The following is a 24007-nucleotide window of genomic DNA, read 5'->3' on the forward strand; positions in this document are numbered from 1 at the left end:
AAATTTCGACAAAACAGGCCGTAATTCCTAAAATTTTCCTCAAAAAATTCGAATAAAACAGATGATCAGTGATAGGGTGTAGGGTAACAGATAACAATTGCAACAAATTAAGCATCAATTGAAGCAAATTAAGCATAAACACCAGGAAAAACCCAATTTCAGTCGAAAAAATTCGACTGGCAAGAACCCTAATCACAAATTTCTCATAAAATTCCAATTAAACATGTAAATGGCGATGAGGTAAGGGAATTAATCATCAAGTAAGGCAAATTAGGCATAAAATCACAATTATAGTCGAAAAATTCAACCCAAAATGAATACCCGAAACCCTAATTCCTAATTTACTTCAAAAAAGGCAAAATTAAGGCAATTAAAATGCAATGAAGAGTAGGAATTACTTACTTGATGATAAGGAACCTACAAAGAGCGATTAATCGACACAAACAAGCAAATTTAGGCGATTTTCGATCAAAAAACCGCAAACCCTAAAACCCATAATTGACCGTGTGAATCAACGGAAATCAAAGGGAAAGTAGAGGGGAAATGTCGAGTAATTAGCAATGAACAAATTGTAGGTGTTGGATTTGGTAAAAGGCAATATTAATGGAGGTTTTTAGGAGATTTTATCGCAAATAATGAAGGGTAAATGAAAAATAAAGAAGGAATTGAAGTAATAAGAAAAAGGAAGGGAGTTAGAGAGACTTCCTGCGTGTAATTTGAAAATTCACTCGATCGAGTGATTTTAAACCACTCGATCGAGAGCTCTTATATGCAGTTCACTCGATCGAGTAAAATTTTACTCGATCGAGTACTCCCCTATTTAGCTTTTGTAGATCGAGCACACTGGAACCATTCGATCGCGCATAATTCACTCGATCGAGTACAAAAAGTACTCGATCGACCTCTTTTCCTCATTTAAGCCCTTGAATTTGCTTATAATCTCCCCAAACCTGCATAAAAACATCCGCAAACATATCCCAAAATACCAAATATGAATAGTAACAGTCTATAGTCTTCTAAACTATGCTAAAAATGTCTAAATTCTAATTTTCCTAATTAAATGCAATAAACAAATTCAACGGAAAATTAAAAATAGTTTTTACAATTTGTTACACAGGGCATTTCCCCGCTCACTTCTCAAAACAATTCAGTGGCCCTTCGGAGGGCTTCTGACCGGAGGACGTCACCTCAGCAACATTAACCGTCCTCTTCAATCTCCACGAGCTTGTATTTGAATCATTAGGAGGAGAATAGTTGACGTCCACATACGCGCAAACTTTTCTCGTCCTTATTTCTTTCTCACCAGCTTTGACATTAGCCTCCCCACTGTGACTGATATTAATTGCACAATGACCATTGACAATTCCTACATTATTTTCATCTGTACCTGCAGCAAGGAAAACAAACGAAAGCTCCTCCTTTTTGCTCTCAGTTTGAGGCGGAGGTGTCACAATAGCAGCACAGAATTCCAAATTTTTATCTGGAACGTCAATATTAGGGTCAGTCGAGGAAAGGGCATTGCAAGGCTGAGCTTGCATGGGAGCCCTTCGGGACTTAGACTGTTGGAAAATCAATTCCTCGTCCCCAACCTGGAAAGTCAATGTCTTGCAACCGACGTCTATCACGGCACGAGCAGTGAATAAAAATGGTCTCCCTAAAATGATAGGGGTGTGAGTATCCTCGAGAATGTCAAGTACAACGAAATCAACGGGAATAAAGAACCTCCCGATCTTAACAGGTATATCCTCAATGACACCAAACGACCGTGGTATACTACGGTCGACCATCTGTACAGTCATGTTTGTGCAATTAAACTTAGTCAAACCAAGCCTCTTAGCAAGAGACAGAGGTAAGACACTCACGCTAGCGTCAAGATCACATAACGTGTTATCAATTAAGTGGGTACCAATATGACACGAAATTGAGAAACTACCCGGGTCTGACTGTTTGAGAGGTAACGTATTTTGAACTAGGGTCGTCCCTACCTCGGTCAAAGCTACCATCTCATGATCATTAATGTGCCTCTTATGTGACAAAATTTCTTTCATAAATTTAAGGTAAGAGGGTACCTGTGTCAGCAATTCGGTGAACGGAACAGTGACTTGCAAGCTTTTCAGGAGTTCGGCAAATTTATCGAACTGTTGATTGGCCTTCGTGTTCTATAGTGGCCTCGGGAACGGCACCGTAATGGGTATCTCGAGCCCCTTGTTCATTTCTTCCAATGTGTCGGCTGGATCAAGCTCTACATCCTTTGATCGAGACTTATTTCTTCTCGATCGAGGTCTTTCGGGTGATATTTCATTCGATCGAGCACTAGCAGGCTCTCGATCGAGTTCTTCTTTATCAGCATCAGTCGATCGAGCAAAAATATCACTCAATCGAACTCTTTCCTCTACAATTTCATTCGATCGACCTGTTTAGACTTCTCGATCGAGCAGATCTTTTTCCTGTTCACTCGATCGAGTCCTTTCTTCAGATTTTTCACCCGATCGACCACCTGAAACCATTTGATCGAGTAGCTTCTTTGTCGTCAGCTCTTTTTCAGTCCTAGTACACTTTTCATCAGTATTAGACAACTTCCTCGGGTTTGATTTGTCCTCTGAAATCGACAAATTTGGTCCTTCATATGATCGACCACTCCTCAAATTTATTAAATTCACCGTCTCGTGTGGATTCTAATCGGCTTATGACGGCAAATGACCCTGCTTCCTCGGGGACTGGTTCGCGGCTAACTGGACAACTTGGGTTTCAAGTGACTTAATAGATGCTTGTTTTTGTTGGTCACTTAGCTGCCATTGCTTTGTCAAAGACTGCAACATCGTCTTCAATTCAGCTAACTCGCTCACCCCGCCTGAGGATGATGCACCGTGATTTGTTGTAGGAAAGGAATGAGGCTTTTGAAAGCCTTGTTGAGCCTTTTGAGGAGGGACATATGGCTGCTGCTGCTGCGGTGGAGGATTAGGATTGAGCACATTTTGACTTGTCCACCTCAAATTGGGATGGACTGCCCCTTGGTTATTATAATAAGAACCTCCTCCTTGCCTGTATTGTTGAAAAGCAAGGACCCGTTCCTTCTCTGTAAGACAGTCAACAGCAGTGTGACCGTCATTGCTTCCACACCTCTCACATGTGACGGTGTCATGTCTAGTAAGAAAATGAACTGTCTGAGGCTCCCCAACAGGACGCAACTCTAACCCATCAAATTTGGCATTCATGGCTTCCAGCTGAGCCACAACTGCCTTATCAACCGCGTGAACTGTTTGAATACCGTCCCTTGGGTTCCCATATTTAGCACAATGGGTCGCCATCTCCTCAATAATGGCCCATCCCTTATCATCATCAATATTCTTTTGGAATCTTCCTTTGGATGATGCGTCAAGTATAGCTCTGTGGTCATCGTACAACCCATTGTAGAACTGATTGGACAGAAACCACGAAACAAAACCATGGTCAGGAAGAGACCTCACAAACCTCTTGAACCGGCACCAAGCTTCATAGAAAGTTTCATTAGGTGCCTGCTTGAAACTAGTGATCTTGGCCCTCAGCTGATTAGTGCGCTACGGAGGGAAATATCTCTTATAAAAGCAAGAGCAAGGGTCTCCCTGTGATCCCTGCGGCCGTGCGGTCCAAGTCAGTCAGCCACTCCCTGGCCGAGTCAGTCAAAGAAAAAGGAAACAACACCTCCTTAATCTTGTCTTGAGTTACTCCTTTTGTGGCGGGGATAGTAGAACAGTAGTCCGTAAAGACTTCCATATGCTTCCTCGGGTCTTCACCTGCCACACCTCTAAAGAGATTTCTCTCCACCAGATTGATATAGGACGGACGGATGTCAAAAGTATTCCCATCCTCAATCTGGAGATTGAAACCCTTGGGAATAGATGATGCTTTAGGCTCCGAATCACTAGCAATGTTCAGCATCTTTACTGTTTGGTTTACATAACTGAAAGCGTCTTCTTCAAAAGACGGTTTTTCTGTAAATAGGAAATGCTGAAGCTCGGGTTCGAAAGTACTCAAGTCTTTTTTTCGTGATTCTCTTTGTAGACGGAGTCTATGCCTGAACAGTCTCTCTGGCTTAGAAACAGCCGAAACTAACTCCAACCTATGTGACCTGGGCATACACAACACTGAAAAAGAAAAATGAGAACTGCCTCAAGGAATAAAAATTCCCGGAGACGGATAAAAATAAACGAAGCAAAAACAGATAGGGCAATTGCCTCCCCGACAACGGCGCCAAAATTTGACAGGGCTGTCGTATACCTATCAAAAATAACCAACTGGTCTAACTAATATAGCTAGGGAAGTCAGGTCGATCTCCTTAGGGAGGCAAGATATCTGTAAAAGGTTCGGTTATTCGGTCACAAATGGGGGGTTTATAATTGATTTTTCTAAGCTAAAAAGGTCTTAAGAGAAGAGAAATAAATAAGAGCAATAAAGGCAGAAAATAAGAATAAACTATCAATAATGAGGGGACATGTCAGGATTTCGGTTCACTACGGTAGTCCAGTGATTCAACTATAAATAACTTAGACAAATTACTGTGAGACGGATATAGAAAGGTCCTTCCGGTCCACTTTCTATCCTAGAATTCCACTAACTTAACTTCCGTCCTCGTCAGGGTAGTCTACTGTTCATAGCAAGTCTATTTAGGCCAATGCTCTGATCCAGGATTAAATTTATCCAGATTAAATGGGTAACTTAGAAGCGTGCATTCAACTAAGTCGGTAAATACAGGTAAATTGCCATGGGGACAGAGTCTCACAAATAATTCATCTAACCTATTCACTACATCGTCACATTTCTACTGTAGATCCCATAATCCCAACATGAAATAAATTAGCTACTCATATTATCAATATTGTCAAGACTAATAAGGATGAAACAACTAATAATAATCATGATATAACAATAATAAAATTGCATAAACTAATTAGGGCAGAAATTCAAGAGAATAAAACAAGTAATTAAAGCAAACAAAAGAGAGATTAATATTAAAACGGAGAAAGAGCTTACAAAGGCAAGAATTTCAGCGTAAAGAACAACTAGATCCGAGCGAAAATAATGCAAAAGCAAAAGTTACAGTGAAGAGGAAAAAGCAACGTAATAAGAGTAGTGTTTTGCAGTGAAAGATGAAAGATAAGATGTGATAGAATCCTAATGACCTAATTATTGTTAGCTTAAATAGAAATCAGCGAAGCCCATTAACTAAAATAAGTAACACGGACTAATTAAGGCCCGTGAAAGACCAAACCACTCGATCGAGCAGTTTGAAACAGCTCGATCGAGTACTTCTTCAAGCAATCCACTCGATCGAACATAATTACTGCTCGATCGAGTAACCTCTTATTCCAGCATTGTCGACCGAGTAAAATAAACTGCTCGATCGATTACCTCAGCTAGAAAAACCACTCGATCGACCAAAAAAAGGCTCGATCGAGTATTCTTCCTCTGAAACAGCTCCAACTCGTAGCCGACTGCTTCATAGACCATTCCTTCACGCATCCCAATGCAGTATCTCACTCAGAAAATCCCGTCTCCTCAAAATACATGCAAAATAGGACGAAAATGGTACGATTCCACTACTTTCAGGTTCATTCCTACAAAATGGACAAACGAACCAAAGTAGCCAATTCGGGGCATAATGCGATATAAACAGTACAAAAGTACATGGAAATACGTGCTAAAATAGGCCAAAAAGACTATATAAAATGCACGTATCAATTAGTGAGGATATAGTCAAAGCTAGTAAGGATCAAGATATAGACCAACTTACTCGTTCAGGGCGTCCATATCAAAATGTTTCTCAAAATAGTCTTATAGCTAATGGTCTGGTTACTAGAACCAATGTCATCACCTCAACTGATGGAGAAGATACATCTACTGACCACTTGCTAAAACAACTATAGAAGACAAAGGCTGATCTTTCAGTCTGGCAACTAGTAGCAAGTTCATTTCCTCATCACCTTTCTTTAGTGCAAGCCTTGGCTAAATTGAATGTAGCACACAACTCTACGCCTGACGATGTAGTCAACATAGTCATCCAAGATTCAACTAAACTAAGTAACCAAGTTACTTTCTCAAACGAGGATTTGCCACCCTTCGGCGCCAGTCACAACCTAGCTCTATACATTACCGTCATATGCTTAAAGAAGAATGTGCCAATGACTTTGGTCGATGATGGCTCTGCAGTCAACTCCAAACCATTAAAAACGGCATACAAGTTAGGCATGAAAGAATCAGATTGGACTCCTACTAACCAAGCTATTCGAGCATACGATGGAACACGACGTAAAGTGATAGGACTAGTCAACCTCACCATAGGCCACAAGACCAATCGAGCGAAAGGTTAACTTTCAAATAGTGGATATCAAAGCATCATTCAACATACTTCTGGGAAGACCTTGGATACACACTTCCAAAGCAGTAACATCCACCTTACACTAGAAAATCAAAATCCCACTCGATGGCAAAGTAGTGACGACCACTTTGCCACCTATCAAGGCAGTAATAGAGAAGATGTCAAGCAACCAAGTAGTCAAGGATCCAGTATGCGAGCTTGGGGGCTTTTATAGCATAAATCTTGTTGAAAGTGAACTAGCACCCTTATACTTCGATCGATAGTGCAATCTAGTGGCCAACCACATACTCAAGTCTCAGGGATACTTCCTGGGAATGCCAGTGAATCTTGCCCAGAAGAATACCTTTGCACCTTACAAAGAAGGAAACTCTCAAAGAAAACCATTGGGATTAGGGTACAAACCCACGAAAGGAGAAGCCTTGGAGATGCTCACGCAATTTTAGAATCGCAAGAAGAAAGGAATCCAATTGCGACCTTACCTCCCTACCCTAAATGGATATTTCGTTAGAGAAGAAAGTGAAGAATACTTTCACGGGTGTTAGGCCTGAAAATCTCCAGACCTTCCTGATCAGTATCTCATCTAAACCTGACTGCAAGGTCGTCAGGGTGTCAGGCTATCAGGACACATGAAGATAGGCACCAGGCCATGGAGAGGACAACGGTCAAAATATCAGGATGATATTAGACCATATACGCGTATTATAAAGGAATTATATACGCAACATTAAGTGAGAAAATCTCGCAGTAAATGTAGTAATTAAGGGAGGACTAATTAGCAATTATTACAGGCAATAATGAAGAATAATCCGCATTCATTACCATATCAGGCAGCCGTTCAAGATTGAAGATTATATAAAGAGCACTTTGAAGATGTTGGACTCATCTCGTTCTCACACAAGAAGAAGCACACATTTACATACGCAACACATAGAGAAATATAAGCAATGTTATTATCATACAATAATTCTCCTAAATTTCATAGTGAAATCCTCTCCTAGCTTGGTGCTCGTGGTTTTTTCACATTCAAGGGTTTTCCATGTACAAAATTGTTTGTCTTATTATTGTTATCGATATTTTATTTACAGCTTTATATTATACCCTGACGACCTGACCAACAGACTACCTAGAGCTAGTTAACCTTACACAAGTCTACCCTAGCCTGATTTTGCCTTGCGCAAAATCCACACAAAACAATTGGCGCCCACCGTGGGGTATCTAGCTCTTTAAATCCTTTTTTGTTATCCTACAAAAATTCAAAAATCCTACAAAAATGGCCCAACCCATCGTTGAAGAACAATTGAATGCAGCTCTCCAGCAAGTCGCTGAGTTGGAAAGCCTAAAAGAAAAAGTAGCCCAAACTGAAGCAGAAATCCTGCAACTGAAAGAATCTGAGTCAGCTCTAAAGCAAAAATTAGAAAAAACCCAAGGAGAAGGCTCTAGATTCCAACCAGGAACCCCATTTGCATCAATCATTAAGAATATTGATTTTTCCAGTTTTGGGAGCCCAAGTATTCCTAAAACCATTAATGTTGATGGTGATGATGAACTAAAAGATGATATGGAGAAGCCTGATTAGTCCGCAGCAGCCATCAAGATGGCAGTGGTTCAGGAGATCAAGAAACTCAATGAAAAATTTGATAATATACCTGGAGTACCGCCAAAGATGGAAGAAGTCGCCCCGATGACTATCCGATTCGCCCTTCATAGACGAAATAACAAAAGTAGACCAACCCAAGAAGTTTACGGTTCCATCCATGAGGGTCTATGATGGAACCACGGATCCACAGAATCACGTGGCTCTTTACAAGCAGAAAATGCTGGCTGCATCTATTCCCAGCGAATTCAGACAAGTTTGCATGTGTAAGGGACTTGGAACGACCCTGACTGGCCCTGCCCTGCAATGGTACATCAACATACCAACTGGGAGCATCCATTCCTTTGCCAACCTGATCAACAGCTTGAACCAGCAGTTCGCAAGTATCCGGGAGTTGGAGAGACGATCCAGTGACCTTTACCGAGTTACACAGAAACCTGATGAAACTCTCAGGACATTTCTTGCAAGATTCAACAAGGAGAAAGTATCCATACCCAAGTGTGACGTTGGAACAATAGTGGAGGCATTCAAATAGGGTTTACTACCATATAGTGACTTATACAGCGAACTCACTAAGTATCCCGGCCACACCTTCGAAGATGTTCAGGCCAAGACTCTTGCTTTCATCAGGCTGGAGGAAGATAAAAGCTATAAACTTGGATCACCCAGTAGACCAAAGGATCATGAAAGGAGCAGTAGGAAGAGCAACAAAGGAAACAACTATAGACCTACTCCATATTCCGGACGGATCGTCGAAGTTAACCTAGCTCATGAGTATCAAGGTAAGGTTAAAGTTTATCCACCTATCTCCGAACATAACTTCAGTGTTGATATTGCAGGATTGATCCAGAGACTTGACAACAAGGGATCAGCTGTCAGATGGCCCAGGAAGACAGAAAATCCAAATCCCGGAAGAGACAATTCAAAATGGTGCGAATTTCACATGGATATTGGACACACCACGGATGATTGTTTCACCCTGAGGAAGGAAGTGGCCTACCTGCTAAAATCAGGATACTTGAAAGACCTAATCAAGACGAAAGGCAGGAGCGCAAACCAGGATAAAGAGAATCAGGAGCATAAGCAGGATCGTAGTCTCCCTCCACCACCACCAATCTTTGAAGTAAAATTCATATCTGGCGGTTCAGAGATTTGCGGCCTGAGGACTGTGTCACCCTGCAAGCCAGAGCACCCTAGGAGAAATCCACCTCCCAACCTACGTGGAAGGAATCTCATCTTATGAGAAATTTGGAGTCCTTGACTGCATGTCATCCTACAACGCTATCCTGGGCAGGCCCTGAATTCATAATGTCAAGGCCCTACCATCAACCTATCACCAATGCATCAAGATACCAACAGACTGGGGCATAGCCACAATCAAAGGGGATCACAAGACAGCCCAAGAATGCTACACAGCAACCTTGAAGCCTTCCAAGGCAGGTAAGTCCCTGGCATAGCAATTACAGTACCCTGTCAGGAGCACTTATGTGGCACCTCCCAGAATGAAAACAGATTATTTAATCCTAGACCCTGAGTACCCTGACAGGTATGTTTTAATAGGATCTGACGCACCAGATAGTGTCAGGCCTGAACTGGTAAAGTTCCTTAACAATAAATCATCTTGGTTTGCTTGGTCACATTTTGATATGACTGGAATTAACGCTGATATAATCACTCATAAGCTCAATGTTGACCCATCTTTTAAGCCTGTACAACAGAAAAGGCGGAAATTTGCAGCTGAAAGAAATACTATTATATACAAGGAAGTAGAGAAATTCTTGGATATGGGGATGATCAGGGAAGTAATGTACCCTGAGTGGCTGGCTAATATAGTTGTTGTGCAGAAAAAGAATGGGAAGTGGAGAGTGTGTAGACTACACTGACCTGAACAAAGCCTGTCCTAAAGATCCATTCCCCCTTCCTCATATTGATGCCATGGTAGACGCAACAGCAGGCCATGAGATGCTGACATTCATGGATGCTTCTAGTGGATTCAATCAAATAAAGATGCACCCTACTGACCAGGAGAGTACTACATTCATTACAGACCGAGGCATATACTGTTACACTGCCATGCCTTTCGGCCTGAAGAATGCAGGGGCAACGTACCAGAGCCTAGTCAACACGATGTTTAAAGACCAAATAGGTGACATCATGGAAGTACATAGACGACATGGTGGTGAAATCCAAGAATGAAGAAGATCATGTGAAGCATCTAGAAATAGCATTTGAGATATTAGAAAAATACAACATGAAACTAAACCCTGCAAAATGCCACTTTGGAGTCTCTGCAGGCAAATTTCTAAGATATATGGTCACAAAGAGAGGCATAGAAGCTAACCCTAAACAGATAAAGGATATCCTGGAACTACAGTCACCCAAGTCTGTCAAGGATATCCAGAAATTGACAGGCCGGGTAGCTGCCCTGAACCGTTTCATATCAAGATCCTCTGAGAGATGCAAAACATTCTATAACCTCCTCAGAAAGAATAAACAGTTCTAGTGGACGGATGAACATGAGACAACTTTTCAGGATCTAAAATCCTACTTATCATCTCCACCCTTATTGGCGAAGCCAGAGAAGGGAGAGCCTTTGTCAGTATACCTATCTGTCACAGACACAGCAGTCAGCGCAGTCCTGGTGAAAGAACAGGACGGTCAGCAGCATCCAGTCTACTATGTAAGTGAAAGCCTGCTAGATGCTGAGTTGAGGTATGGACTACTTGAAAAATATGTCTTAGCTTTAATTATGTCATGTACTAAATTACGACCTTATTTTGAAAGTCACCCCATTATAGTCAGGACCAATTTACCCATAAAATCTGTCCTGCGTAAGCCTGAACTTTCAGGCAGGATGGCCAAATGGTCAGTACAGATTAGCACATACGACATCTCCTTTGAACCCAGGGCAGCAATTAAATCTCATGCCCTAGCAGACTTTGTGGCTGACTTTGCCCTAACCTGGAACCAGATCTGATACAAGAGGTCAACCAATTAGAAAATAAAACCCATACCAAGAATGGACCCTATTTATATATGGGGCATCCAACGCCAGGGGGACAGGGTTAGGACTAGTACTTAAACCGCCCCAGGGAGATATGATAGCACGGGCTGTAAGTTGTGAGTTCAAAGCCACGAACAACAAAGGAGAATATGAAGCCATGATAGCAGGCTTAAAGGTATGTCTAGACCTCGGTGTTCAAAACCTAAAGGTAAAAACTGATTCACTCTTAATTGCTAATCAAATAAAGGGAATTTATACGGCTAAGGATGCAAAAATGATTTCGTATTTAGAATATGCAAAAAACCTTACCGCTAAATTTGCTTTATTTGACATAGATCAAATATCAAGACACCTGAATACCCAGGCTGATGCTCTGGCCAGTCTAGGTTCAAATTTCACCTCCACTGTTTTCAACAAACTACCAATTGTGCACTTATTAGAGCCAGCCATCAGCAAACCAGAACAAGTTAGTCCTGTCAATCAGGACAATAACTCTTGGACTAAACCCTATTATGACTAGTTTTTCTGAGGAATACTGCCTCAGGGTAGACATGAGGCAAGGGCTTTTAAAATCAGAGCTTCAACTTATGCTATCATCAATAACACTCTGTTCAAGAGATCGCAAGCTGGACCCTACCTAAGATGCTTAGAGCCTTAGTATTTCAAGAAATACACGATGGACACTGTGGCAACCACAAAGGAGGAAAGAGCCTGGCAAGCAAAGTTCTCAAGACAAAGCACATCTTGGCCTACACCGAGGGCCGATCGCCGGAATACTCTTCAAAATGCGAAGCCTGCCAAATTCATGCACCAATCATACATCAGCCATCTGAACTCCTCCATTCAATCTCCGCGCCCTGGCCATTCATAAAGTGGGGCATGGATATTGTGGGAAAACTGCCCGTAGCTCCAGGACAAAAAGTATTCATGTTAGCTATGAATGATTACTTCTCCAAATGGATTGAGGCTGACTCTTTCAGGCAAGTAACTGAAAAGGAAGTAATATCCTTAATCAGGACAAACATCATTTGCAGATACAGAGTCCCATCGGAAATAGTATGCGATAACGGAACTCAATTTGTGGGGAAAAGGACCCAAGCATTTTGCCAAGAATGGAATATCAACCTGGTAACCTCAACTCCTGGATATCCAAAAGCCAATGGCCAGGTCGAATCAAGAAGTAAGGTAGTTATAAGCTGCCTAAAAAAGAAGCTAAAAAGAAGACGAGGAAGATGGGCTGAAGAACTTCCATTAGTACTATAGGCAGACATGACAACTCCAAAAACTGCAACAGGCCAAACACCTTCCTCCCTGGTGTATGGTTGTGAAGGTGTCATTCCTGCGGAAGTACGAGTACCAACAACCAGATGCAGCCTGAACAATGTTGAAGCAAGCAAAGACCTAATGCAAGACAACTTGGTCCTAACAGAAGAATTAAGAGACGCTGCCAAAATCAGGATGGCATCCTATCAATAAGCAGTCGCCAGGACTTACAATAAAAACGTCAGGATCAGGGTCTTTAAAGAAGGAGACCTTGTCCTACGCAAGGTATTTCCAAATAAAAAAGAAAAATCAGCAGGCAAACTGGCTCCCACATAGGAAGGCCCTTACTTAATCGATTCAATTGTTGGACAAGGAGCATACAGGCTCCAAACGCTAGAAGGGGAAATGATCCCAAGATCCTGGAATGTAACTCATTTAAAATCATTTCATATGTAAACATAAAATCAAGCTTCAATCAGGTATAAATTCAATCACTACTCAACCTGACGTGCTACGTGATGAACTACATGTTTTACATGCCTTGTCTGTATTTTATATCTGTTCAACTAACCTATTTATTTACTTCTTGAATCCTGAACAATTATACATGATAAAAGTGTGGGAAATAATCTGTATACTTCCCTTAAACTAGAGGGATTATAAAAAATTTAACAATGATGATCAATGGTCATAAACAAAATACATAAACAAAGTATAAAGGATTTAGAATTAACCTTTGGTCCTAGCAAAATTGGCCTAAGAACAATATCAAAATTGATATTCGCCTATTAGTTGCACCCAAGACGATATGAGATATGCCCCTTGATTATGCTAGAAATCGATCTAAAATTTTCTGTAAAATTTAGTTGTTTTTTTGTTTTGTGATGAGAGAGAGGAGGCAAGGTCAAGAAAAAGCATTAGGGTAAAAATAATTCTCTACCTTTCTTTTTATACAGACCGAAACTTGGAGTCAATTAGGAAAGTAAAAACTCTCCTAATTTTCGGCCAAGTAAACCGAAATAAGGAGTGTATAATCCTTATTTTTGGTCTTTCCAAAAATATATAATATGTATTGAATTGTCATCTAGTGAGGATCGAACCCATGACCTCTTGGTATGTGTACCCTCACTATTACCACTATGACACATTCAACTTGTTGATATTAAATACAACTGATTATATTTAATTACGAATTAACAGATTAATTCGTCCAAGCTAACATTATATATATTTAATTAAATATAACTTATTATATTTAATTTACGAATTGACGAGCGTCTGACTTTGGACGAGCGGCTTCTGTAGAATCTGCTCGGATTCTGGTACAGTCCCAAAATTTCCTTCAGGTGTCTTTCAGGACGAGCGTCCAAAATGTAATCTGAGCGTCTTTCTGCTGGACGAGCGTCTTTGGCATAATCCGCTCGGATTTCGATACAGCGCTGAACAGTTCCCTGGGGAAGGCTTTGGACGAGCGTCCAGCCCTCGGGACGAGCGTCCAGCCCTCGGGACGAGCGTCTCTTCGCTATTTCTCTCCCTTTTCTTTCTTTTCTTTGCAAGATCATACCCTTGCACCTATTTGTTGTTCCTCCTTATCTTTTTCTGAAATTTTGCTTAATAAAAATGTATGCAAACTCTCTCTCACTACTCTAATGCAAGAAATTAAATAAAACTGCAAAAATGTACAATATTATACAACGTAAGGTTTCAAGAAATATCTTACAAATGGTGGTTTGAAATAGGACTCCACCAAACTAGTTCAAATTGTAGAAATTCTTGTCCATGGAGCTCAAGGCTCTTAATATATAGAAGATCGAAAGCTTGCAGACAAGCTCCAAATAAGAATAAGTATGGGTTGCTCCATTTGAACGTGAAATTCGGCCAAGGTAGTTTGTCATATACCCTTTATTTCACCTTGTCCTCGGCACTAGAGCTTTCCCAATGCTTCCAATAAATAAGCCCATGATTCTTGTCAACACTAGGAATGAAGCATGGTTTATATTCGTCCGGAGACTTCAACTCACCACCTTCTTCTTCAATTTTGGTAATGAAGATAGCATTTTGATTTTTCAATCCTTCCAAGGTCTAAGGAGAATTTTCATGGCTTTGATGATCGAGTTCTTTAGAAGTTGACATTGTGAGTGCCAAATTTCCACAAGTAGCTTCATTTACAAGCTTCTTCTTGAGCTTCTCCACCAAGTATCCCTTGTATGATATCTTGACCTTTTGGAGGAGATCCACCATATTGTCTTCAACAATCATAGGTTCCATAGTGGGTTTAAAGTAGTCTTCATGGGCAATAGGGAAGGGACATTATTCTTCTTCATGATAAGATATCTTAAATTTCTCAAGAATAGGCTCCTCAAGGAGAGTAACCTCACAAATCTCCGCTCCCTTATCTCATGAGTTCTTGCAAAACACGAATTGATCATCATAGCTATCTTCATATGAATCATAAATGGGGGCTTCATTCAACTCTTTCTCCAACATCTCAACATTCACTTCAAATGACACACCCTCATACTCACAAAGGTTAAGAGTATTTGGCTTACTCAACCTCATGTCTTCTTCATCAAATACAACACTTTCATATTCACAAGAGCTCAAAGAAATTGGCTTTTCCCACTTCTCATTTTCCATATCAAAGGTTACTACTTCAAATTTACATTCATGATCAATGTCCAAGGAGTGGTGGGGGTGGTTTCTTGGGATTCTCTCATTTGGGCAATTTGAATCTCCAACTCCTCACCTTGGGCAACAATGCCTTAAAGAACAATGTCCCTCTTTTGGCTCTCCTCTATCATTTGTTTGAAGAAGTTTTGTTGATCTCCCATCATTTGGAGAATCACATTTTCAATTGGTTCATCTTCTTGTTGTGGGTAGGTGTAAAAGTGGTTGTATTGTGGTAATTGAAATTCATTATAAAGTGGGTATTAGGTGGGTGGTTGTTGTGGATATTGGATGTGGTGATTTTGGTGGAAAATATTGGGGCAGTAGTTAGGATTTTCATTGTATGAATAGTAAGGTAGGTTTGTGTTGACTTGCTCCTCAAACTCTCCATACCCATAGTCATACTCAAAAGATCCACCACATACTCCATATGTTAAGTCTTAGGCCATCATCATAACCGAGGTAAAGATATAACTACAAACATGGAAACTACAAGAAAACGGTAAAAACATACCTTGAGGAACAAGTTCCTCAAGGCTAAAGCACAATTAAAATAGACAAACAAACAAGAACGTAATCACATAGCACGATCCCCGGCAACGACGCCATTTTGATGGGTGATGTCGTCGGGTCTCCCAATCAAACACATTTATAATACTCAACAAACAACTAGTTAGTGGTAAGTCGAGGTCGATCCATGGGACGGTGTGCTTTGGGTTCTAAGTCTATCTATCTCAATTTATGCTAGTGTCACAAATGATTTGGGGTTTGTAGTTGTATTATAAACTAATGAAAGTAACAAAGTAGAGCAAACAATGAACTAAGAAATGTAAACAAATGAATAAAAGCACCAGGATGTCATGGGGTCATAGGGGATTTATGGTGTTGATCATACAAACATATTTACAAAGTTGCAAGTAATTAATGTTGTAAAGGAACCGAGTTGGTTTATGTCTTACGGTTCATAGGAAGAGTTGGGTCCCAGAGCCGAATCGATTAGATTGTACAACACCTGCAAGTCGACTTAATTTCCTCCTATTCAACTTCTATGCATGGTCTAACAAGACTCGAGTTGATTTATATCTTACAAGTCTTGTTGAGTAGATAAAAGATGGGTAAAAATGCAAGGATTCATAGGCTTAGCATTTCATCAAAAATAACATGTGCATAGGTTGACATCACAACAAGCAAGCAATTTAATTATGAAAACATATTAGATTAAGCATGATTAATCCCATGTTGGTTTCCCCTAATTACCCACTAATCCTAGTTAAGAGACTACTCACTTATTATCATGGTAAACAAGTCATTAATGGTGTCAATCATCACAACAAGTGTAAACATGATAAGAGAATGAGGGAATAAACAATAAAGAGTAAAGGGTAAAATAATTATACCAACTTAAGATTATCCGAATAATAAAGCAAGAATAATAGAAGAAACTTGATTGATTGATAAGAGTTGTCAATTCTTCAATAATAACCCAATAATCTTCAATTACCCAAAAGTGATAAACTTGAACAATAATTAAGGAATGATTAATGTGAAATTTGTGGAAAGATTAAAGAGTAATCTATTCTAATCTACTCCTAATCTAATCTAAGAGGAATTTCTAATATTGAAGCTTTCTACTCTAAAAACTTGATTGTTTGATTATTACAAATGGGGTATATATAGTCGAGCATCGATAGGTTAAACAAGGGTAAAATAGTAAATGACAATGCTAAATGTTGGGTAGGGAATCGCTCCTCTCAGAAAAGATGCGGGTCTCCTTTTTGCTAGTCTTTCAAAAATATGTGCATCTTTCATGGAGCAAGAAGAGGACGGTTTCACTGGAAAGGAATCCGAGCGGATTGGTCTCGGGACGCTCGGATCACAAGGCCTCAAGACGGGCGTCTTGGCATCGAGACGCTCGGATAATAGGAAGGGAAGACAAGCGTCTTTGAAGGGGAGACGAGCGTCTTGTCTCAGGGGACGAGCGTCTTGAGTCTCGGGACGAGCGGATTGGCGGACAGCTTCTCTACTTGAGCTCGGATCGTAAAACAGACGCCATTTTCTCATCTAGACTCCTATTGGAGTGATTCAAAAGCCTAGATCACTTGATTTTCCACTCCGTTTCATCTAGCATACTTTTAGAGCCAAAGGAGCAACTCTCGGTTTGGTTCCAAGAAATTTCTTCTTGTAATGCCTTCCTTCTCGTCATCCTTACTTTTAACCCTATGATCCTTCTATATACTCTTTATTCCTACATCCTTGGTCATCATTTTTGCCTCCTCTTCATACTAGTCCATCTAATATCATCAAAAAGCTTCTAAATATGCACGTAAGACGGGAATTTCCGCCTAATTGTCTTCTTTCCTACAAAACATTCGAAATGCACTAGAAAAGTAAAATAGGAAGCACTTGACGGATTAAATGGCTATGGAATGTTATATTCGTATGCAAAATGGGCTTAATTAGGGGAATAAATGTGCGCAAATATTGGTCACATCACTTATGGTCCTCCTCACAAAGCTCAACAAGGATTTTAAAAGCCTGCATCCTTTCCACCGCCGCATCAAGGAGCTTCTTCTAGTGGAGTAAGTGAACTGGCTGAGTTGAAGTCGATGATCCAATCATTGACTAAACTGTTGCAGATGAGTGACCCACAAAAATAAGCATCAATTAAGTCACTCGAGACCCAAGTAGCTCAACTTGCCGCTAGCCAATCCACAAGGAAGACGATCATTTACCGTCTCAATTTGAAAAGAATCCTCACGAGACGATAAATCTGATAAACTTGCGAAGTTGTCTTTCTTATGAAGGACCCAAAATGTCAACTGTTGAAGACATATCAGACCCGGAGAGTGTTATTGCTGATGGTGAACAGTCATCCATTGACAAGACTATGCTTAATCCGAGGAAAATACTCGATCGACTCATTTCTGGAGGTTGATCGAGTAGAACTGCTGAAGATATTACCCGTTCGAGTGGAATTATGGGTCGATCGAGTAAAGCTGCTAATGAAGGTTTTGATTGAGGGGAAGAAATGCCTTGATCGAGTGAATTTTTTTAGAAAAGTGTTCGATCGAGTGAAATCGTGCCTCGATCGAGCAATGCTAATAAAGAAGGTTTTGATCGAGAGGCTGAAACAGCTCGATCGAGTGAAAAAGTTGCTGAAAGACCTCTATCGAGAGGTAAAAGAGATCGATCGAGCAGAAATGAATTTGAACCTGTCAAGACATTGGAAGAAAGGAATAAAGGGCTCGAAATTCCTGTCACGGTGCCCTTTAAAAGGTGATTGCAGAACAACAAGGCTAACTAACAGTTCGGAAAATTTTCTAAGATCCTGAAGAGCCTTCACGTTAACATACCCTTCGCCGAACTGCTTACCCAGGTACCCTCTTATATGAAATTCATGAAAGAAATTTTATCGCGTAAGAGACATATAAATGACCGCGAAACGGTGGCTTTGACTGAAGTAGGGTCTGCCTTAGTTCAGAATAAGACACCACCCAAACAATCAGACCCGGGTAGTTTTTCAATTCCTTGTCATATAGGGACCTATTTGATTGACAACGCGCTATGCGATTTACGAGCTAGCGTGAGTGTCATACCTTTGTCCCTCGCTAAGAGACTTGGTTTGACAAAGTTTAACTGTACCAATATGACCGTTCGGATGGCCAACCGTAGTATATCACGGCCACTAGGAGTAATAGAGGACATACTTGTAAAGATCGGGAGATTATTTATTCCCGTAGACTTTGTGGTCTTAGACATACCCGAGGACACTCATACCCCTCTCATTTTAGGGCGACGATTTTGGTTTACTACTCGCGCAGTAATTGACGTCGAGGGAAAGACCCTTACTTTTCAGGTGGGGGATGAGGAGTTAATATTTCATCAGTCCAAATCTCGTAGGGCTCCCATGCATGTTCAACCTTGCAATGCCCTACCCTCTATTGACCCAGATACAGACACTCCAGTCGAGAATATTGAATATTTCGCTGTTATTGTAACACCTCCGCCTCAAACTAAGGGCGAAAAGGAGGACCATTCTACTGTTTTCCTTGCTTTAGGTACAGATAGAGTGGATGGTGGAGATGTCGGTCATGGTACAGTTGAAGTCAACTCAAGTGATGGGAACGCCACCAATGCAGATTGGAATGTCAAGAGGAAGAAGAAAGTTAGGACGTATGTGGATGCCAACTATTCTCCTTCCATCAGTTCGAATACGAGCTCGTGGCGATCGAAAAGGACGGTCCGAGACGATGAAGGGACCTCCTCCAGTCAGAAGCCCTCTTGTGGGCTACTACAGTGTTTTTGGACGATGAGTAGGGAATTCCCCGTTGTGTTAATTTTTAATTTTGAATTTCCGTTAGACATTTTAATTGCATTTTTAGACTATTAGACAATAACTTAGTTAGTTTTAGCGAAACCCGAATATAGACTGCATGTTTTTGTGATTTGGTGATTGCGGGGAGTGTTTTTGCGTGTTTTTATGCAGGTTTGGGGAGGATAGGTCGCATTGGGACGTGTGCCAAAGGAAAAAAAATCGATCAAGTGCTTTTTGTACTCGATCGAGAGAATTGCCCAGCAAAAGTGTTCGATCGAGTGGTTTCAGTCACTCGATCGAATTGTCAAAAAGGAGGAATTCTTGATCGAAGGGATTTTTGTTCGATTGAGCAGAGTGGATCCTAAAGTCCTAGATCGAGTGATTTCAAATCACTTGATCGAGTGAATATGTTTATAACACTCAGGAAGTTATTCTTTTCAACTTCTATTTTTATTCTAACTCATTGTTGTTCCTCTCTTACGCGATAAACCCATACAAAATCCCCAAAACCTCCATTAATCTTCCCTGTTTACCAAAATCACCACCCACTTCGTGTTTATTATGCTTATTTCGACTTTTCCCCTTAATTTTCCCTTCAATTTCGCGGTCGTTGCTTTCAATTTGGGATATTAGGGTTTGTTCGGGTTTTGTTGAAATCTGATTGTTTTCTTGCAATTTAGTCGATTTCTTTGCAATTTCTTGGTGGTCTTCAATCAAGTAAGTGTTTCCCACCTTCCTATTGTTGATTAATTATTGTTTTCGACCTGATTTAGGCATCTAGGGTTCAAATTTTTCGGAAATTCGTGACAAATTAGGGGAATTCGTGTTTAATTGCTAAATTGATTAGTTTTTGCCCTTACTTGATTGATTAGGATGAATAGTAACACAATGCCTTCGACTAGTTCGACTGTTGCCCCATCCCTCACTGAGACGGTGGTCCCCGCTGCTGCCACCGTCGTTTCTACTACTGTTGCTGCCACCTTGTCTATTACTTCTGGTACCGTTCCTTCTACGGTGACGAACCCTATTGCGTTGTCACCGGCTGTCATAGCTGCTTACAGGGCTGCCCTAGTACCCCGTCCAGTTAATGCACTGGCTTCATCTTCGGGTATTGGAGGGCATGGACGGGGTCGAGGGAGAGGCACTCCTGTTGCTGAACGTGCTACATTCCCTGCGGATGAGTCTCTTGACCTGCATCCTAACTACCCAGAGGTACGTTTTCTTAACTTTATCCATCGTACCCGCTTTTACGACTTTGAGAGCTGTGACTTTGCGTGTACTAAATTTTTGTGTCAGAAATCCCTTTAGAAGTTGGGTATTTACGAGCCTGTAGTTGAGGTTTTGAACGGAGCGGGGATGACTGGACTGACCACTATGAGTGTTGATACCCGTCGTGAGGTGTCAAAAATAAATTTATAATCTCCAACTACAACTATAGCTAGCGGCAGTCGGGTCGAACCACAGAGAGGCAGACGTAATTTCTAGTTGTTTAAATTCGGTCTAAGGTAACAATAAGATGGGGGTTTGATTGGGTTTGGTGTATAGCTAATAACAATAAAAGAAATGTAAACTAATGAAATATATAAAATCAAGTATAAAAAGAGGTACTAGGATGGTCGGTTCGTTATTGTTTCGGCGGCAGCATACTAAACAGGTCTAAATCAAACACATGAGGCGGGAAATAAAGAGGTCCTCTCGGTCCACTCTTAACAATTAGCATCTTTCGATCTCGCTATAGGTCCCTAATATCACTAATACTAACTTTCGTCCTGAAAAGTGATTTACGGTTTAAACTTTACCTATCTTTCGATCTCAGCATAGTTTAGTCATTTTAATTGGTGATCTAACAACTGTCCCTATCTCTCTATCTAATGGGTCAGTCATATATTAAGCATTCAACTAGTCGTGTGCACTCGATTCGTCGAATAAAGAATTAAAACAATTAAAACGAAAATAAAACCTCACGTGGTCAGTCGATCGACCAGGTATGGCAGTCGATCGACTGACACGCGATTCAGGCCATGTTCATTCTATTGTCGCCTACACTACAATTTCCCTACATCCTAGCACGAATAAATTAGCTACTCATACTGAAATTAAAGGCAACAATAATATTAAGGATTAAAGCTACGGAATTCATGCTTAAAACGGTAATATAAACAATTAACAAAAGATGGCAATTCGGCTTGGGAACTGATCTAGCAATTCGACAACTATGAACGAAAGTAACAGAATAAAACCAGAGATATTACCGTGTGAATTGCGAAGGAAAAGAACAAAGCCGAATGACAAAAGCGAATTGTATATAATACCGAAATTAATCTCTAACCCTAATTATTCTAAAGAACTCTATGTAAAACTTGGTAAATTTGTGAATGATTGTCTTTGTCGAACTAGGTTACGTTATATAGAAAGTATACGTAACATAATTCCTAAACCAAATAACTCATGGGCTTGATAAATCTCGATCTTTTAATTCTCGTCTGGGATAGCGGCTTGGTCGATCGACTAAGAGTGGCGGTCGATCGACTGAGTAGCAGTATACAGTAGCCTCTGGAACCCGATGGTTGGTCGATCGACTGAAGGTAGTGGTCGATCGACTGCTTTAGCTGCTACTTGACTTCTATAATCTCGTGGATTTTGTCTTTTGGGCTTTGAATTGCGCACCAAGCTCGTTCCTTAAGCGAATACTTCACGTCAAATGTAATGCAGGATACTCGGGGACGGATTTAGCTCGATTTCCGCTGGATTCTTCACATTTCTGCAATAATGTACAAAAATATGGAAGTAGACGGAAATAGGGAGAAATGTAGTATGAACTACATGAATGAGCTCTGAAATGCGTGTAAAATGGGATGTAAAACATCATATGAAAGACACGCATCAAACTTCCCCAAACCAAACCCTTGCTTGTCCCCAAGCAAGAACTAGACTCGATTTAATGAGCTAATGGAACGAGTTCAATCTCAGAGCGAATTACAACATGTAAAGCCTAAACCAATTTAATGCAATAACTAACAATCATTTAGTAATGCAAATCATGCAAACGAGTTATAAGGTCGTTAAAAACTGCTGAACCGTCAACCAAAGAGACTTATCAAATTGGACTCTCACGGGTCGCTCATATCACTCAAATAAGCACAGGTGAATAATGTAAAGATAGAAAGAATTCATTTGTAGTGACACTCACCTAACTACGACCTATAAGAACATGCCTGCAATCTAATATGAAAGTAATCTCTACAACCGTACATATGCATTCCAACGAACATTTATGGAAAAGTGGAGGTACAGGTGATCAAGCTAGTACCCAAACGGAACCATATGGCAACATCCAACTTCTTGCTCCAAAACAAATGAAACGGTGCTATAGCAAGCACAAATCTCACAATCTCCAGGTATAAAAGTAATCAACTAACTCCCCATAGGATATGAATAAAACATGGGAGCAAAAATCGCCATAAGATAAAGGCTTGAATTATGCGAATTGATTCTTTCTTTTTTCTTTCGAACCTCAGTCGATCGACCTATGATGCCAGTCGATCGACCGCTTAAACTGTACAGAACTCTTTTTTTTTTTCATTTTTCGAATAATTTTTCACTTCTTTTTTTTCAACTTTTTCAGTTCTTTTTTTCTTTCTTTTCTTTCTTTTCATTCTCCCAATAACATCTCAAATAATAGCAAATGCTACCAAAAACTAAGTAACAATCCCAAGAACACGGACTACTAGCTTGACAAAGGACAGGCTAAATGTAGGATGTAGTAATGGGACAAAAAGGCTATTTTTGGCAGTGTGGAGTTCATGGGTAAAATGAATAAAGGGAAACCTCTACCACATGTGTCAACTAACCACAAACCGAATGCATACAGGTATTAAGCAGATTAAGTTCACATCATATGAAAGACACGCATCAAGTGTCGTGGCCTATAAAGAGCTGACCCTTGAGTTTTTCAGCTCCTTCACTTTTTCTGCTGCTGCCTACACCACTGACCCAGACTGCTCGTGTGTCTCCTTCCAGTTGTTTAACCGGACTACGGCCTAGACCCTAGCGGAGTTTGGTAGTAGGTTAGGACTGTCTTCCCACGGTGAGTCGAACCCTCCTAGGAAGATCCTACGTATACTTTGGAGGACTTTGGCACAGACACCCTTTGAGGACCGTAGACTCACTCATGTCCACCTTCCCCCGACCCGTTTTTTTTTTTTTTTGCGTCTCATTGGTGAGACGATTTTCGGCCATAAAGAGCCCAACAACATTAATAATGTTGAGTTGTCGATTCTCGGGGGTTATCTAAACGTTGATAGCGAGGACCCCTTTCTTCTAAACATCACCTATCTGACTGCTCAGCATTTTAATACTGTTGGGAAGAAAAAGTCGGGCACCATTGTCTGTGGTGACTTAGCCACCGTCCTTGCCCGTTCTATCTTCCCTGACTTCCCTCGTGACCTGGCACATGTTGATAGGGATAGGTACCTAGATCTCTCTGCCATGTTGGTAATGTTTTGGCTAGCTTCTGACCAGCGGACTTGGAAGATTTGTGGTTCCTTGTCCGTGCCCTTAGCTTCCACCGACCTACCTCATCTTATCATTTTGACCATTGTTAGGGGTAGGTTGCCTCCACCTTTGACCTTTTACCACTTCCACTCGCTCCACCTAACACTACTTCCGCTTCTAAGAAGCGGAAGAGACTTAAGACTGGACAGGGATCCATACAGACGAAGGCTGGGCAGTCTTCCACGCCCACACCACCACCGATCCCTATTCCCACTCCTTCTACACAGCCGGTTTAGCCGGCTAATTTTATTCATC

The sequence above is a fragment of the Silene latifolia genome, chromosome 2 (assembly GCF_048544455.1).
Source record: "Silene latifolia isolate original U9 population chromosome 2, ASM4854445v1, whole genome shotgun sequence".
NCBI classification, from domain to species: domain Eukaryota; kingdom Viridiplantae; phylum Streptophyta; class Magnoliopsida; order Caryophyllales; family Caryophyllaceae; genus Silene; species Silene latifolia.